The 16,993-nt window shown below is 38.7% G+C and overlaps 1 protein-coding gene across 19 annotated transcripts in view; it reads left to right on the plus strand.

The window, feature by feature from the left end:
* The window catches only part of PARD3B (par-3 family cell polarity regulator beta), a 1,143,268-nt gene that overhangs the window by 938,490 nt on the left and 187,785 nt on the right, over positions 1 to 16,993 (plus strand). The gene's annotated exons all lie outside the window — the stretch shown is intronic.

Here is a 16,993-nt window from a genome sequence, read left to right on the forward strand (position 1 = left end):
GCATGGTCCAGAAAGTCACCTGATATAAAAAGTACCTTTCCTGGGGAAATTTCTGGGGAATTTTGATTATATTTTGAGAAGGAATTAGCTTCATGTTTTTATTTTATCAATATTTATAATTTCATAATCTACTGCCCACTGATGGGACTATATCCATGCATATTTTCTCTGTGGTTTAAAGGTGTTTTTTTAAAAGGTCATTTTGATAATGATGTTTAGAAATATTGAATTCTCATAGTCTGTTCTTAATTTTTACTGAGCTGTTGCATGCCTTCTTAATTTTCTTTTACTAAATCTGTTTGAGTACTAGAATCTGAGGAACACGTGTCCTTCATTTTTTAAAAGCCAGTGTCTTTGATTAGACTATCATCAAGCTGAAAAGTATATAACCTCCTTCTTAAAGGTACAATTTCGCTTACTGAAATAATGACAGTTTGCTAGGACTGAATTCTCCTGTTTGAGGAGCTTAACATTCCATTTGGACAAAAAGTCCTTCACATGTCTTTGGTGTTAACTCTGGCACTTATCCCAAGTGGATGTGTAAATGTCTGATTTTGAAATATGTAATTGAATATTCATATTTCTCTTTAAAATTCTTCCCCTTCACAACTATATTGGGCTTGGAGAAAGACTGAGATTATGATGAAACTAGCGTATAATTTTAAGTATTTGATTCTGACTGCCTTATGTCTGAAATAAGATTTAGCCTATTACTAATGAGACTTAATACTTATTAGTTGTGTTAGTTCATATAGTTGTCGTTTTTTTTCACATGGGCAGGCACCAGCAAGGCAGGCGAGAATTCTACCTGCTGAGCCACCGGTGCACCACCCCATATAGTTTTTAAAGAGTCAGTTTTTATATTTATTTTATACTTGGGTATGTGTCCTAAGAAAATCATACTTATTCATTTGTTTCTAGCACAAAGCAGACTAAGAGTATATATACTGTTAACCTTTGACCCCATATTGTAGTCTATTCCTGTTGAGAAGCCTGACATTTTTAATCACGAAGAGAAAACCTACTTAGTCTTTTTTCATCTTTGAGAGATTGATAAGTCCAGTTCTAGGGTGAGTAGAGCAGTTAAAAAGAAATCAAGGCCCTCTCTCTCTCCGCCGGACCGCCGCGCGGCGCACGCGCCCCGCAGCAGCCGAGCCGCCCGACCTCCCTACCCCCTCTCTCTCTCCGCCGGACCGCCGCGCGGCGCACGCGCCCCGCAGCAGCCGAGCCGCCCGACCTCCCTACCCCCTCTCTCTCTCCGCCGGACCGCCGCGCGGCGCACGCGCCCCGCAGCAGCCGAGCCGCCCGACCTCCCTACCCCCTCTCTCTCTCCGCCGGACCGCCGCGCGGCGCACGCGCCCCGCAGCAGCCGAGCCGCCCGACCTCCCTACCCCCTCTCTCTCTCCGCCGGACCGCCGCGCGGCGCACGCGCCCCGCAGCAGCCGAGCCGCCCGACCTCCCTACCCCCTCTCTCTCTCCGCCGGACCGCCGCGCGGCGCACGCGCCCCGCAGCAGCCGAGCCGCCCGACCTCCCTACCCCCTCTCTCTCTCCGCCGGACCGCCGCGCGGCGCACGCGCCCCGCAGCAGCCGAGCCGCCCGACCTCCCTACCCCCCTCTCTCTCTCCGCCGGACCGCCGCGCGGCGCACGCGCCCCGCAGCAGCCGAGCCGCCCGACCTCCCTACCCCCTCTCTCTCTCCGCCGGACCGCCGCGCGGCGCACGCGCCCCGCAGCAGCCGAGCCGCCCGACCTCCCTACCCCCTCTCTCTCTCCGCCGGACCGCCGCGCGGCGCACGCGCCCCGCAGCAGCCGAGCCGCCCGACCTCTCTACCCCCCCTCTCTACCCCCCTCCTCCCCCTCCTGCTCCAGCTGCTCTCCAACCAACACGGTGCCCTCTTCCCCCGCCTTCACCGTGCTCCTCCGCCACCAGCCTCGACAGCCTTGCCGCCCTCACCTTTCCTCCTCCAGAACAACTACTGGGGGAGTGGAGATAATACAGAGCAGCTCCCGGAGCCACGAGGGAAATCAAAGGGACAGCGTACCCCATCCTGGAACGGCTGACTATCTGGGAGAACCAGCTCCGGTGAGATCACCAAGGGGCACGGGCTTTCCTGTGTGGGACAGCAAGCGACCGGAGTCCCTCCCTTCCACCTTCCCAGGCCAGCTGGTAGAATTGGACAGGCGGTCCCCTTAGGCCGCGGCGGCTGGTGCCCCCACCACACGAGGCCCCCCCGGAACAACTGAGATAGTTGGGTCGGAAATCCCCAGACTGCGGAGAACAGTGACCGGGGGATCCCTTCCAAACACGTGACTCCCCCGTCGGCTGGGAGCAGTGCACTCTCCCGGGCTGCGACAGCTGGCGCCCTCCCGCCACGCTTGGTGCCCCGGGCCGACTAGCTAATTTGGCCGGACGCTCTCCTGTGCTGCGACAGCCGGCGACCCTCCCCGCGTTTGGAACCCCGGGCCGGCTGGCATTCTTCCAAGACGCTTCGTTTGCCGAACCTCCCCTACGGCGAGAGTTTTCCAGAGTTGAGGGACCCACAGCAACTTTCGCTGGTGGAACCCACAGACAGGCGTGTGCCACGTGTGCCACCTACTGGGCAGGATAGGAAGAACAGAACCCAGAGACTGCGCAGAAAAATCTTTCAACCTGTGGGGTCGAACACCCGGGGAAATCTGACTAAATGCCCAGACGCCAGCAGAAGATAACGGACCACGCTCAGAAAATTGAACATATGGCCCAGTCAAACGAAGAAACCAATAGTTCAAATGAGATACAGGAGCTGAAACAACTAATGCTGAATATACGAACAGAAATGGAAAACCTCTTCAAAAATGAAATCGATAAATTGAGGGAGGACATGAAGAAGACATGGGCTGAACATAAAGAAGAAATAGAAAAACTGAAAAAACAAATCACAGAACTTATGGAAGTGAAAGATAAAGTAGAAAAGATGGAAAAAACAATGGATACCTGCAATGACAGATTTAAAGAAACAGAAGATAGAATTAGTGATTTGGAGGATGAAACATCTGAACTCCAAAAAGAAACAGAAACTATCCGGAAAAGAATGGAAAAATTTGAACAAGGTATCAGGGAACTCAAGGACAATGTGAACCGTACAAACATACGTGTAGTGGGTATCCCAGAAGGAGAAGAGAAGGGAAAAGGAGGAGAAAAACTAATGGAAGAAATTATCACTGAAAATTTCCCAACTCTTATGAAAGACCTAAAATTACAGATCCAAGAAGTGCAGCGCACCCCAAAGAGATTAGACACAAATAGGCGTTCCCCAAGACACTTACTAGTTAGAATGTCAGAGGTCAAAGAGAAAGAGAGGATCTTGAAGGCAGCGAGAGAAAAACAATCCGTCACATACAAGGGAAACCCAATAAGACTATGTGTAGATTTCTCAGCAGAAACCATGGAAGCTAGAAGACAGTGGGATGATATATTTAAGTTACTAAAAGAGAAAAACTGCCAGCCAAGACTCCTATATCCAGCAAAATTGTCCTTCAAAAATGAGGGAGAATTTAAAACATTCTCAGACAAAAAGTCACTAAGAGAATTTGTGACCAAGAGACCAGCTTTGCAAGAAATACTAAAGGAAGCACTAGAGTCAGATACAAAAAGACAGAAGAGAGAGACATGGAGAAAAGTGTAGAAAGAAGGAAAGACAGATATGATATATATAATACAAAAGGCAAAATGGTAGAGGAAAATATTATCCAAACAGTAATAACTCTAAATGTCAATGGACTGAATTCCCCAATTAAAAGACATAGACTGGCAGAATGGATTAAAAAACAGGATCCTTCTATATGCTGTCTACAGGAAACACATCTTAGACCCAAAGATAAATATAGGTTGAAAGTGAAAGGTTGGGAAAAGATATTTCATGCAAACAACAACCAGAAAAGAGCAGGAGTGGCTATACTAATATCCAACAAATTAGACTTCAAATGTAAAACAGTTAAAAGAGACAAAGAAGGACACTATATACTAATAAAAGGAACAATTAAACAAGAAGACATAACAATCATAAATATTTACGCACCGAACCAGAATGCCCCAAAATACGTGAGGAATACACTACAAACACTGAAAAGGGAAATAGACACATATACCATAATAGTTGGAGACTTCAATTCACCACTCTCATCAATGGACAGAACATCTACACAGAGGATCAATAAAGAAATAGAGAACCTGAATATTACTATAAATGAACTTGACTTAACAGACATTTATAGGACATTACATCCCACAACAGCAGGATACACCTTTTTTTCAAGTGCTCATGGATCATTCTCAAAGATAGACCATATGCTGGGTCACAAAGCAAGTCTTAACAAATTTAAAAAGATTGAAATCATACACAACACTTTCTCGGATCATAAAGGAATGAAGTTGGAAATCAATAATAGGCGGAGTGCCAGAAAATTCATAAATACATGGAGGCTCAACAACACACTCTTAAACAACAAGTGGGTCAAAGAAGAAATTGCAAGAGAAATTAGTAAATACCTAGAGGCAAATGAAAATGAAGACACAACATATCAAAACTTATGGGACGCAGCAAAGGCAGTGCTAAGAGGGAAATTTATTGCCCTAAATGCCTTTATCAGAAAAGAAGAAAAGGCAAAAATGCAGGAATTAACTGTCCACTTGGAAGAACTGGAGAAAGAACAGCAAACTAATCCCAAAGCAAGCAAAAGGAAAGAAATAACAAAGATCAGAGCAGAAATAAATGAAATTGAAAACATGAAAACAATAGAGAAAATCAATAAGACCAGAAGTTGGTTCTATGAGAAAATCAACAAGATTGATGGGCCCTTAGCAAGATTGACAAAAAGAAGAAGAGAGAGGATGCAAATAAATAAGATTAGAAATGAAAGAGGAGACATAACTACTGACCTCACAGAAATAAAGGAGGTAATAACAGGATACTATGAACAACTTTACGCTAATAAATACAACAATTTAGAAGAAATGGACAGGTTCCTGGAAAGACATGAACAACCAACTTTGACTCAAGAAGAAATAGACGACCTCAACAAACCAATCACAAGTAAAGAGATTGAATTAGTTATTCAAAAGCTCCCTAAAAAGAAAAGTCCAGGACCAGACGGCTTCACATGTGAATTCTATCAAACATTCCAGAAAGAATTAGTACCTACTCTCCTCAAACTGTTCAACATAATCGAAGTGGAGGGAAAACTACCTAATTCATTCTATGAAGCCAACATCACCCTCATACCAAAACCAGGCAAAGATATTACAAAAAAAGAAAACTACAGACCAATCTCTCTAATGAATACAGATGCAAAAATCCTCAATAAAATTCTAGCAAATCGTATCCAGCAACACATTAAAAGAATTATACATCATGACCAAGTAGGATTCATCCCAGGTATGCAAGGATGGTTCAACATAAGAAAATCAATTAATGTAATACACCATATCAACAAATCAAAGCAGAAAAATCACATGATCATCTCAATTGATGCAGAGAAGGCATTTGACAAGATTCAACATCCTTTCCTGCTGAAAACACTTCAAAAGATAGGAATACAAGGGAACTTCCTTAAAATGATAGAGGGAATATATGAAAAACCCACAGCTAATATCATCCTCAATGGGGAAAAATTGAAAACTTTCCCCCTAAGATCAGGAACAAGACAAGGATGTCCACTATCACCACTATTATTCAACATTGTGTTGGAAGTTCTAGCCAGAGCAATTAGGCAAGAAAAAGAAATACAAGGCATCAAAATTGGAAAGGAAGAAGTAAAACTATCACTGTTTGCAGACGATATGATACTATATGTAGAAAACCCAGAAAAATCCACAACAAAATTACTAGAGCTAATAAATGAGTACAGCAAAGTAGCAGGCTACAAGATCAACATTCAAAAATCTGTAGCTTTTCTATACACTAGTAATGAACAAGCTGAGGTAGAAATCAAGAAAGGAATCCCATTTACAATCGCAACTAAAAGAATAAAATACCTAGGAATAAATTTAACCAAAGAGACAAAAAACCTATATAAAGAAAACTACAAAAAACTGTTAAAAGAAATCACAGAAGACCTAAATAGATGGAAGGGCGTACCGTGTTCATGGATTGGAAGACTAAATATAGTTAAGATGTCAATCCTACCTAAATTGATTTACAGATTCAATGCAATACCAATCAAAATCCCAACAGCATATTTTTCAGAAATAGAAAAACCAATAAGCAAATTTATCTGGAAGGGCAGGGTACCCCGAATTGCTAAAAACATCTTGAGGAAAAAAAAACGAAGCTGGAGGTCTCGCGCTGCCTGACTTTAAGGCATATTATGAAGCCACAGTGGTCAAAACAGCATGGTATTGGCATAAAGATAGATATATCGACCAATGGAATCGAATAGAGTGCTCAGATATAGACCCTCTCATCTATGGACATTTGATCTTTGATAAGGCAGTCAAGCCAACTCACCTGGGACAGAACAGTCTCTTCAATAAATGGTGCCTAGAGAACTGGATAACCATATGCAAAAGAATGAAAGAAGACCCATCTCTCACACCCTATACAAAAGTTAACTCAAAATGGATCAAAGATCTAAACATTAGGTCTAAGACCATAAAACAGTTAGAGGAAAATGTTGGGAGATATCTTATGGATCTTACAACTGGAGGTGGTTTTATGGACCTTAAACCTAAAGCAAGAACACTGAAGAAGGAAATAAATAAATGGGAGCTTCTCAAAATTAAACACTTTTGTGCATCAGAGAACTTCATCAAGAAAGTAGAAAGACAGCCTACACAATGGGAGACAATATTTGGAAATGACATATCAGATAAGGGTCTAGTATCCAGAATTTATAAAGAGATTATTCAACTCAACAACAAAAAGACAGCCAACCCAATTACAAAATGGGAAAAAGACTTAAACAGACACCTACCAGAAGAAGAAATACGGATGGCCAAGAGGCACATGAAGAGATGCTCAATGTCCCTGGCCATTAGAGAAATGCAAATCAAAACCACAATGAGATATCATCTCACACCCACCAGAATGGCCATTATCAACAAAACAGAAAATGACAAGTGCTGGAGAGGATGCGGAGAAAGAGGCACACTTATTCACTGTTGGTGGGAATGTCAAAGGGTGCAACCACTGTGGAAGGCAGTTTGGCGGTTCCTCAAAAAGCTGAATATAGAATTGCCATACGACCCAGCAATACCATTGCTAGGTATCTACTCAAAGGACTTAAGGGCAAAGACACAAACGGACATTTGCACACCAATGTTTATAGCAGCGTTATTTACAATTGCAAAGAGATGGAAACAGCCAAAATCTCCATCAACAGAAGAGTGGCTAAACAAACTGTGGTATATACATACGATGGAATATTATGCAGCTTTAAGACAAGATAAACTTGTGAACCATGTAATAACATGGATGGACCTAGAGAATATTATGCTGAGTGAATCCAGCCAAAAACTAAAGGACAAATACTGTATGGTCCCACTGTTGTGAACGGACATTCGAGAATAAACTTGAAATATGTCATTGGTAACAGAGTTCAGCAGGAGTTAGAAACAGGGTAAGACAATGGGTAATTGAAGCTGAAGGGACACAGATTGTGCAACAGGACTAGATACAAAAACTCAAAAATGGACAGCACAATAATACCTAATTGTAAAGTAATCATGTTAAAATACTGAATGAAGCTGCATCTGAGCTATAGGGTTTTTTTTTTGTTTTTGTTTGCTTGTTGGTTTGTTTGTTGTTGTTGTTTTTTACTATTACTACTACTTTTATTTCTTTTCTTTATATTGACATTTTATATCTTTTTCTGTTGTGTTGCTAGTTCCTCTAAACTGATGCAAATGTACTAAGAAACAATGATCATGCATCTATGTGATGATGTTAAGAATTACTGAGTGCATATGTAGAATGGTATGATTTCTAAATGTTGTGTTAATTTCTTTTTTTTCTTTCCGTTAATAAAAAAAAAAAAAAAAAAAAAAAAAAAAAAGAAATCAAGGGCTTGACATTGTTATTGACTGTTCCCCTACAGAGCTGCCCCAAAGACAAGAAAGATGAATTCACCATCATAGACCAGGTTTCAGTAATCCTAGAATGTAAAATGTAATTCAGGCTAAGATTTTAGTGCATATAATGGCAAAGATATCTATGTCATTAGCCTATATCATAGATCTTTGCTCTCCCCAGATTTCACTTTCCACATCCCATGCCTCATCTTCAGGGAACTTCACTTTGTTTTTTTCCAGCTCAGTTCTTGGTTGGAGATGGAAAAAAAAAATTAAGTAATGAAAAATCTTAGTTGCTTGGGAATTGTATGCCAGCTAGAAAATTGATAACCCATAAAATAATGTGGGTTGTCTTTAAGCAAAAGCTCATTTCCTTTCTGGTTTTGCCTTTAGGAAGCAGGTGCCTGAGAGACTTTGTTCTTAAAAGCAGGGTGGTAAATTTGCCTCATCTGGCTATATATAGACATCAGGTCCAATTTTCTTAAAATATGTCTGGTCAAAATATTGAAAGAACTATTCTACTACTTTCCACTACTGGCAATTCCCCTATGTGAACATAAAAAACACGTCTAGTATGGGTTTCTTGGAGACAACACTGCCTCAATCAAATGCTAGGGGAAGATGTTAAAGAAGTTGATTTTATGGTTGGGTGATATAAAATTAATGACCAAGGGCATTTCAGCAGCTCAGGGAGGGCCATGGAAGGTTGAGTTAGAAGATAAACATTTTGGCATTTCTCCCAACCCAGGAGTCCCATTCCTTGGCTTTCCGTCATCTGTAGGAAACCAATGTATAACTCAAAGAACTCAGCAAGGGCATTGCTTTCCATGTCATGGTCATGGGGAAAAAATATTTAAAAATAAGAACTATAAAAGCTTACAGTGTTGTCTTTTAATCTAATATATATGATTATTGTTCTCTTAAGAGGATTCAGCCATCCTAATAATTCCTCCTTTCATCTACCAGTCATGTATTTAATATTTTTTCATTAATATACCCTTTTTTAAGGGTTTGAATAATTAAATAAAATATATACTATGTAGTGCTGGAGCACCTCAAACTTTCTCCTGAGACCCAATTGTTAAATTTTCAAAAATTTTGTGAGTCATTAGTTAAACTATTGGTAGCTTGAAATTGGCCATGGGGGAATATTCACAGCACAGAAATTGGCAACTGCAATAAATTGGGATTTTTTTTCCCAATGATCCAGTTTACCAGCATACTACTGTAGGCCTATAGCAACTCTCTTTGGTATGTAACCAAGAAGATATTACCTTAAATAGAGGTTAAAAATAAAATAAAATACACATCCAAATCAAGCCACATGACTTCTTATAGCAGTGTTTCTCAAAATGTGGTTCATGGACCACCTGCATTATAATGAATCATTTGAGGAACATTTTTAAAACAAAGATCTCTTAGCCATATACCAGACTTTGGAGCCCAAGAATCTGTATTTAATTGGCAAGCCAAAGGTGAATTTTTGGCATTCTAAAGTTTAAAATCACTGACTTAGAGGGACAGAATTTGCCTGGAACATTAGAATACACCATTCTTATTTTATGAAAAAAAATGATATACAAAGTTAAATTTTTTGCCTAAGATGAGTGAGGGACTTAGTCTACAAATATTGTTTGCTTTCTTGTATGCCTTCTCTGAAACATCCTACCTTACTCTTACTGGCCCACTGTTAGGAAAATGATTGAGGAAACTTTGCTAGGGCTTACTCACCTAAGGCTGTATAGATCATTTTTCTTCAGTAACACGTAGCTACTTACACACAAAACTTATAAAAAATATACAAGCTCATTAATAAAATTTTGGAAACATAAAAAAGTGTAAGTAAAATAAAACCATTCACAATCCTACCATGATTCCATAACCACTATTAATACCACAGAGAGATTTTTTCCATTCTCGTGTTTTCTTTGTAAACTTGGTATCCATGCTACGTATATACCTTGCTATGTTTCGTAGCATTTCATCATGGATATTTCCCCATGTTATTAAAGATGTTTAACATGTCATTTTGATGACTGCCTAATATTCTATGAGATCAGTATACTACAATTTATTTATCTTCTGTTGTTGAACATTTAGTTCATTTCAGGTATTTCCCTGTTCCAAGCAATACTTTGATGAACATTGTATTAGTCAGGGTTCTCTAGATAAACCAAACGGAGATAGCTATAAATAGGAGATTTTATAAAAGCATCTCATACAACTTTGGGGATGCACAAGTCCAAATTCTATAGGGCAGGCTGCAAACTGGCGACACTGATGCAGGTTTTGGATGAACTCTCCAGGAGAGGAGAGAGTTGGCTGAAATAGACAAAAGTTCTTTCTTCTTACTGCTGAAGTAGTCACCTCTCCCTTAAAAGCCTTCAACTGATTGGATTAAACCCAACTGTTGGGATTCTTTCATTGCAGAAGACACTCTTCTTAGGTGATCATAAATGTAATCAGCCATAGATGCAATCAATGGCTAATGATTTAAGTCCATGAAATGTCCTCACACTAGCAGTTAGGCCAGTGCTTCCTTGACCAGACAACTAGGCACCATCACCTGGTCAATTTGACAAATGAACCTAACCATCACAAGCATCCAGGTACTAAATTTTTTATAGATTAATTAAGTCATATAATTCCTTGGTGAAAGTTAAATTTCCTTGTAAGCTTTTTACCCTGGGATTAATTTAACCCCACACTATAGATTTTAGGAATTATACCCCTCCGTTCTTCTCATTTTATTTCTGTATGATTTTTCATATATCACTTCAATGCATCTCCATATCGAATTTCTTATGGGGAACTGTTTTGGTGCTATATATGAATAGCTTGGTCACAGCTATGGCTATGAAAAAGTCAAAAAAGCCATTTCGGGTTGATTGGATTATTCATTGGATTTGTGGACAATTCTAGAGTCTAGAACAGGGCTTCTCAGTAAGGGGCTATTTCCCTAAGACAGCATTTGACTGTATCTGGAGACATTTTCACTTGTCACAACTGGAAGGGAGGTAGCAGTTTGCTACTGGCATCTACTGGATGGAGGCCAAAAAATGCTGCTAAACATCCTTCAGGGCACAGGCAGTCAACAATGAATTATTTGACCTGAAATATCAATAAACAAAGGTTGAAAAACTGTGGTCTAGCCACTAGACTTCATAAAAAAGTAAATATAATACACCTGGGCATCAGAATTACATTATCTTTCAATATCCTTGATGAACAGATGGTAACCTTGATAAACCAGGTGACATAATGCTAGAAGGATTTTAATTATTTGAGAAACTGTACCCAAAGATTGCTAATGAACATTCCTTCAGTATAAATTTGCAAAAATCAAGTTTTTCATGAAAATTTACTTTTAACCCTGGCCTGCTGAGCCTTGCCACCAATGATAGTGAGGTGCTCATCAGATTATGAATATTACTAAACTGCAGGGTTTGATAATATGTCCAATGGCAAAGTCATCCAGAACAGTGATTGAATCAAACATAAAGAAACTGAATAAGAATAAATGTTATCTTGATTTTAGATCCAATAGTGAACTATGTAAACACAGGATGTGGAAGATCTGACTTAATACCAAATATATGAAAAAATTTGCCTGATGGTTTTAGTTGATGGTAAGTTTAGCATGAATCGACACGAGGATATGCCTGCCAAAAACTTAATCCAGTCCTAAGCTACATTACTGGAAATTTATGTGCAAAACAAGGGAGTAAACAATAATTCCTATTTCGCACTCCTCAGATCACATGTGGAATATCCCATGCCTCTCCCTTACAAAGAGAATGGAGGTACTAAATCCCTGTCTTAAAGAAAAATATCGAAGGGCCTGGGAATACATATAGTTTGGAGACTCAAGATTTAGCTGATTTCACATGCTTGAAGAACTATCTTGTAGAAGAAGGAATATCTATACTACTCTGTCTATCCCCCCCACCCATCTATCCACCCACCCATCTTCCATCCACCCAACCATCCATTCTTCCATCCATCCATCCATCTGTTCATCTATTCACCCACTCACTCATTCATTCATTCATTCATCCATTTTCTTACAGATACAAATGATACATTATTTCAAGACAGAGAACTTTCAGCTTAATAGAAGGGAAATGATCCTAACAATTAGTGTCTTATGGGGCAGCGAGTTTGTTGACACTGAAAATGTCTAAGATGAAGCTGGATAACTACATTTAGAGATGATTAGTGCATCAGATAATATTAGATTAGATCAAAAATTCATTAAATTCAGTCATTGATATATTATCTTCTTTGTATTAATTATAGTCACACATTTCAAATAAATAATTATATAAATACATAACCATGTAAGTTAGTTTATGTAATTAAGCACATTAAACCACTTGCCATTTGAAGTTATCTAGTCCTAATACTACTTTTGTCCTTAGATAATCCTCCCAGATCTTAGTGCCTGAGAAATGTCTAAGTATACATAATAGAAGCATCTACTTTCAATTTCCTAGAGCAGCCTTTTCTTGAACTTGCCACAGCATTGATTTTGGGGAATGTATGCACCATTCTTTTCTGAGTGTAAAGGCAAATTTCTTGCTCAAGATTGTGTGGTAGGATTTTCTTGGTCTCATATTTGATTTTCTGAACTGGTGATGTGCCCTGTCCTGACACAAGTCAAACAGTTCAATACAATAAAGTCCTGCTTTAAATAAACTCATAATTCTGTTCATGCTTCAGTGAGATTGGCCATAATAAAACATTAGTTCCAAAGGCCCCATCCATTGCTTGAAGGATGAATCCAATATTAGATTCAAAGATTATTTCTCCTGGAGCCTTTTAGCAAGCTAAATTAAATTAGTGTTTCCAAACATTCAGATTATGTAAATTAGTACCATGAGCTGAAAGCAAGAGATTGTCTTAAAACAGTAAATGTATTTTTCTTCATTCAATTCTAATACTTTAACTTACGTTTTTAATCTTCTGCAAGTATAAAATTAACCAGATGCTTGGACCTATGAAGGGTCTAGCTGTGTGCATGTTGTATTTGTATCATTAATACCGTCTCAGAAGTCAGATGGAGATTGAAAGAAAACTACATTTCCCTATTTATTTAGGGTTATTGGACTGGGGAAAAAAATTCTCATCAATTACTGACCATGAACTACAATTTCTGTGAATGAAACTTCTTACTAGGATTGAATAGAAAAAAGTTTAATAACACACAAGCTATGCTCTCCAAGGTCTTTTATCTATTCCTATACCATGTCACAGTTTATTTTGCAAGGGAGCTTGTTTACTGTGTAAGTGAAACATTATCTTTGAGGATCTTATTAGAATCTTAGTAGGATACATGAGGAGATGGGGGGAAAAGAGGCAACCTCTCCAGCTTGAGCAGTGAGAAATATAAAAACATATGGCTCTTGTTTTCAACAACTGGCCTGAACAGAATGCCTAAGTGAGAGTGAAGCTAAGATTTAGGAAAGTTCATCAGTTTCAGCGTCTAAATTCAAGGTTCTTAGTTTTCTTTCCTTTTAGGAAACCTTCCAGGAACTGCAGAGACTTCTCCCTTGCCTTATCAGCCGCGCTGCTTGTGGCCTGTTCCCTTAGTTTAAATCAATACATGTGTTTTTGATATTTGGCAAACCGAGATTTAATTATGCAGCTGCAAGTTCCCTACATAAACGAAATGCATCTCAGAGAAATAAAAACATTCAGAAACCATTTATAGCTTGAGAATACAAGTGGGTGAAAATCTATTCCCAACCTCTCAGCATTTTATTTAATTACAGGGGATTTTAATGTTACTGGAAATTGAAATGAAAACCAGAATAAGGCTAGAGTTTGTCCAGCATTTGTTCATATTGAAAAATGAAAATACTTATTGTATTCTAATAAGGAAAAGGAAATTATTACATTTTAAATTAATATTTTAGCTGTAACTTGCATACACGTCATGCTTGCAAATGCATGCAGGTACAAATGACTTGATAGGACTTTGTCATTATTGTGTCTTAAAAAGAATGTGTGTTTTATTAAAGAAACCAGAAGGTTGATTAATTTGCCAAGTGACTCTCAATAATTAATTATTTACCAAACTTAAACTTTGGCACTTTTTAAACTCTTAAAAATACCCATCTTTTGGCATGATTACATACAAATGATTAATTCAGCATGGTTTTAATAGTCACTGAATATCCCTGTCTTTTGCAGCAGAATCTGCTAGGTCCTGTGGGTTGGGTAAAATAAAACGTTGGAATGATTCCCAGTTTTAATAGTCCCAATTTATTATTACCACTGAACCCTGATCAGATCATAGACTAGATTAGATCACAGTTTTTCAAAAGGCCCCAATTTATAGCTCCCTTAGAATTCTGATAAAAATGTGTATTTGAATAAGGCTTTGCTTGGCCAAAAGAGATCCAATTAATTACTTTTAGATTCTTATTAGATCATCACTCTGTGGAAGTTATGAAAGATATTACTGGATGGTGTTTCTCAGGACAAGGTCATGTTCTCATTTTATGCTAACAGAAAGAAACTCTCCGAGTTCTCTTTTTCATAGTATTAACCATCTTAAGGAATGAAAACAGGTTTGCTCTATCCCGGTGATTACTACTGATGCTTGTGTTGGGGTAAGAACTCCTTCCCCAGAATAGCAAAATGAATCAGCGAGACAGAGATGCAGAGAGAAACAGAAAGAGCACAAACACACTGCATGACAACTACCCACCCCCAATACCCTTTATTCAAGGTTCATTTTTCAAGCTTTATCTCTAATTCAGGAGAGTGAGCTACAGGGAGATGCAGGTGGCTTTAATATATGTACATTTATTTGATCTCTTAACACCTATCTTCTTAGAAATGCCTGTGGTCACCAACAGAATTTGGCATATTACTCTATTCCTATAGACAAGAGATGGGAACACCTACATCCTAATTCCATGCCAGCATTTTTTATGAGCCAAAATCCTTTTATGGAACTTGAATCAATGTTAGAAGTGCTGTATTAGCAACTATTTGTCAGCCGAGCTGGATTAATACATAAAATGAATTACTTGACTGGCATGCTTTCCAACAGTCATTTAGACCAACTTCTAAGATTAAAGTATACCAGCTCTTTAAAAAAAATTGTTTTAAAAGTATACTCATATTCAAATACCCTGGAGCAACATATTGTATTATTGAATGCAACTGTAGTGCTGTTGAGATATATTCTGTAAAGGAATTATACTAAAGTATCTGGAGTGACGCCACAGAAATGCTTAGAATATCTAATAAATCTGATAAAGCCTTGGAAGAAAATTCTAAGTTATGTTGATCAAGAATATTTAATTTTAATGTGCACATATCAAATAAATAAATAAATTTTCAATAAAATAAACAAACTTTTAATTGACTGGATTTGCCAATCAGAGACAGATATATTTGTTTTGAAGGAAGTTACATATAGCAATGGAATAATTGGAGAAGAACATTTTCTATGAAAGCTTTGTGTGACTTTACCTAGGTAGATAGCCACTGTGACAAGCATCTAGGAATGAGAATTCATTGCCCTTTTTGCCACTTGTTTTCATGGCTTTGGAAAAATCACCTTTGAGGATATAGTCTTATAATAATATTAATATTACTTAAAAGTCTCAGTTTTATCCATTTGGTTGGGATAAAATGCTTTTTAATTATTAAGTTCCTTAGAAGAAAAAAAATGAATAAACTGATGTTAAGTGAATCCAGAATATTTACTGTGGACTAGTTTTGGGCTTGGCAATGTACAATTATACTCAATTTGCCAAAGGTGTTCTGAAAAACATGGGCAAATCAGACTTTTGCAGATCAAATGATATTTTCTAGTATTTTAAAAGTATCCCGTCTTCATTTCTTACTTATTTGGACATATGCTATGTTGTATTCTCCTGTGGAAAGCTTCCATGACAACACATTCACCCTGTAGGACAAAATTAGTTATTGTTCACATAGGTTGGCAAATTCTGCAAATTGAAAGGATGGTCCCCCCATCCAACCCCCATAGCCTTTAGATAGAAATCCTGATCTAGGCCATGATTTTAGAACATCACGCTTTGAATACTTTTTCCAAATTTCTTGGGCAGTTGTGTAGATCAGTGGTTCTCAACAAGGGGGCGATTTTGCCCTCAAGTAGCATTTGACAATTTCTGAAGACATTTTTTGGTGGTGTCACTGAGGGTGGGGGTGGGGTCTGCTATTGTAATTTAGTAGATAGAGCAGAATACAAGGATGTTACAAAACATCCTACAATGCACAGGACAGCCTCCCACAGCAAAGAATGATCTGGCCAAAAATGTTAATTTTGCTGATGTTGAGAAACCCTATATTTGATAAGTAGATAATATAGATATTGGTATACATATAAAGATATATCATAGATATTTAGTGGTTGGATCCGAAGATTTGTATTTGAAATCCTTTCCTGAGTAATTGCCATGTACAGCTGTGTTGGAGACCAGCAAGCATAGGTGATGGGCCAGGAAATGCCAAGTGACCAAGTGGAAAGATTTACAAGGCTTAGGGGTCAGTGATACCTGAGTTAAAAACCTGAATCTGCATGTACTCATTGGCAAACTACGTGTTGCTTCAATCTTAGGTTCCTTGCCTATTTAATAATAACCAAGAGATCTGTCCTTCAGATTACAGTGAAAATTGAAAATAATATTTATGAAGCAAGCACCTGGTTTACTCTTGCTTAGGGTTATTTTCTGACCAGCCCTGAATATGGAAGACCCTCAGATAATCCAATCAGCCTTTGGAAGCCCAGAATACTCTGAGACACACCATGTGTGGAAGTGGTTGAGTTGGATCCTATCATGATGGAGAAGGCCAACTTGAGTACAGACTGCTCAACTGGGAATCCTGCCAGATGCTTCCATTCAAGAAGCTTCTCCTCCTTCCTTATTGATCACCAGTTGGAAGTTGTTCTTTATGCATCATG

Source organism: Tamandua tetradactyla, chromosome 3 (assembly GCF_023851605.1).
Source record: "Tamandua tetradactyla isolate mTamTet1 chromosome 3, mTamTet1.pri, whole genome shotgun sequence".
In the NCBI taxonomy this organism is placed as follows: Eukaryota; Metazoa; Chordata; class Mammalia; order Pilosa; family Myrmecophagidae; genus Tamandua; species Tamandua tetradactyla.